The sequence below is a fragment of the Chelonoidis abingdonii genome, chromosome 1, assembly GCF_003597395.2.
Source record: "Chelonoidis abingdonii isolate Lonesome George chromosome 1, CheloAbing_2.0, whole genome shotgun sequence".
NCBI lineage: Eukaryota > Metazoa > Chordata > Testudines > Testudinidae > Chelonoidis > Chelonoidis abingdonii.
In genome coordinates, this window is record NC_133769.1 from 356,194,586 (window position 1) to 356,197,305 (window position 2,720).

At 41.2% G+C, this 2,720-nt stretch overlaps 1 pseudogene; it reads left to right on the forward strand.

Annotated features, from left to right (window-relative positions):
• Positions 1-366: 366 nt before the first annotated feature.
• LOC116822123 (taste receptor type 2 member 40-like) lies at positions 367-1,296 on the forward strand (annotated as a pseudogene).
• Positions 1,297-2,720: the final 1,424 nt, after the last annotated feature.

Here is a 2,720-nt window from a genome sequence, read left to right on the forward strand (position 1 = left end):
CCCCTCTCCCACAGTATAAGGTACATTCAGAACCATAGCCCCAGAGGTCTCACCTCTCACTCTAAGCGGGAATATAAATGGTAGGGTAAACCATGGTGAGTAGCAGCTGACCATCTGTCCACCAACCTGTGGAAGAAAATATGTAAATACCAGACGTGTGAGTAGGCTGTGGATTCGAGAATTAAACCATTCTGAGATTTGCATCCCAAATATCAGCACTGGCAAACTGCTTCCCACGGTCACTTTCAGATCATAGTTAAAGGACAGGCAGGCCGTGCATGCAGCTACCTGAATACCAACTGATCCCGGGGGAGATTTCTTCTTGAATGCCACAAGAGGCAGGCAGTGATGACAGAGAGTAGAAAAATGTTGCCTCAGTTTAGCATTCCACTAATTATTATAATAATTTTGGTCATTGGAGGGTTTGTTGGAAATGGATTTATTGCAGTCATTAATTGCCTTGACTGGATCAAAAGTAGAAAAATCTCTTCCTCTGATATGATCCTGATCCCTCTGAGCACATCAAGATTTGTGTTGCAGGGGACGTTAATAGTGTATATGCACCGTGTCTACTTTCCAGATACACCCAAACTGGCTCCTCTGTATACAGCATCTGATAGCCTATGGATGTTTGTAAACCATGCCAGTCTCTGGTTTGCCACCTGCCTCAATGTCTTGTACTGCATGAAGATCATCAGTTTCACCCAACCGCTCTTACTGTGAATGAAGCAGAGAATCTATGAGATGGTTCCATGGCTGCTCCTGGGGTCGGTGCTGATTTCTTCTATCACCTCTATCCCATTGTTGTGGAATCAGTGTGCAGTTCAGCCTGGCAACTTAACAGGGGATCATTTAGAGAACAACTCTATGGCAGACATTCACTGGAATAGCCCAGATCTCTTTTTTTTCCTGTACATTGCAGGGAGTTTCTTTCCTCTTACAATATCTTTAATGTCTTCAGTTCTATTAATTACTTCTCTATGGAGTCACACCAAGAAGATGCAACAAAATATAGCCAGCTTCAGGGATCCCAAGACAGGTGCTCATGTAAATGCCATTAAAGCATTGATCTCTTTCCTTATCCTCTATGTTTCCAGTTTTGCTGCTCACATTATATTATTACTGCTTAACAGGGTAGATAACTACATCTGGACTTTTGAAATCTGTGTGATAATGATTGCTGCATATCCTTCAGTACACCCCATTATCTTGATTTTAATTAATTCCAAACTAAAAGAGGCATCAGTACAGATTATCCAGTGTGCAAAGTGCCATCTGAGAAAAGAGACTTCTTAAACCATATTATGAGACCCCAGAGGGATGCTGTCTCTCCTGAAATAGAACTGGAATCAAGCCTGAACCCCCTTTTCTCAACATTTATTCTCTTTTCCACCCTATCCCTCAGTTAAGAATGACTTCCCCCTCTTAGGTATTAGTATGACTGGCACTCTTTACAACCTCAGAATATTGGCAGAGATTCAAATTTTATTTCCATCACTTTTCCCCATATGCACATCACCAGAGGAATCCATTTGAATTGGTCATCCATGTGGGGACAAATCATCTCTATAATCACAAAGAAAAGTATCTGGCCTTGTGGTTTCTAAAGACCAGTGGGAATAAATGGAAAAAGAAGCCAAACATGAACATTCTGGGCATCTTAAGTGACAAACCATGGACAGGATGCAGCATGGGCCCAGTCTTCCAGTTTTGTGGTGTTTGAATCGGGCAGTAAAAGTATATGCACAGCTGGAGGTGGGGGGAGAAAAGCACAGTCAGACCTTACACAGGGATTAGTGAATCTGGCATCAAACATCATCTCATTGCTCCAAGACCTGAGACCAAAGAAAGATTAGATCTGGAGAAAACATGCCTGTATTTGTACATAACTGGCTCAGTATGTATACAGGATGTGTTTCCCAGCTTGATGATTCAGCTACAAATAATACAAAGGCAAAAACTAGGCATGTGAAAATAGGCAGCTGGATTGTGTTTGTAGATCAGGGGTAGGCAACCTACGGCACGCCTACCAAAGATGACACGCGAGCTGATTTACAGTGGCACTCACACTGCCCGGGTCCTGGCCACCAGTCTGGGGTCTCTGCATTTTAATTTAATCGTAAATAAAGCTTCTTAAATATTTTAAAAACCTTATTTGCTTTACATGCAACAATAGTTTAGTTATATATTATAGACTTATAGAAAGAGACCTAAAGACATTAAAATGTATTACTGGCACGCAAATCCTTAAATGAGAGTGAATAAATGAAGACTCAGCACATCACTTCTGAAAGGCTGCCGACCCCTGTTGTAGATTATAACCTGAACAGAGTTTGTATGCATTAAGGCTCTGCTGTGCATTTAGCAATTCAGGGATTTAAATAGCTGATTCAAATTCACCATCTTGTGCAAAGATGTGCTTTATAATAGCTTGCTTTTTAGATGTTTATTGCCAAGATGATGAATATGGTATAGATACAGGCACAAAGACTGACTTTCACGGTTGCGCTAGAAAATTCCTTTCTGCATTGAATTGTCAGTGTTCTAATCTAGTCCCTGCACATGTGATTTGATAACTGATTGCTTGTTTCAGAGTACCAGCCGTGTTAGTCTGTATCCGCAAAAAGAATGGGAGTCCTTGTGGCACCTTATGAGCAGTGATGAGCTATCTCTAGTACTGCAGCCTTCTATATTGTATATTCATATGCGGTTTCACATAC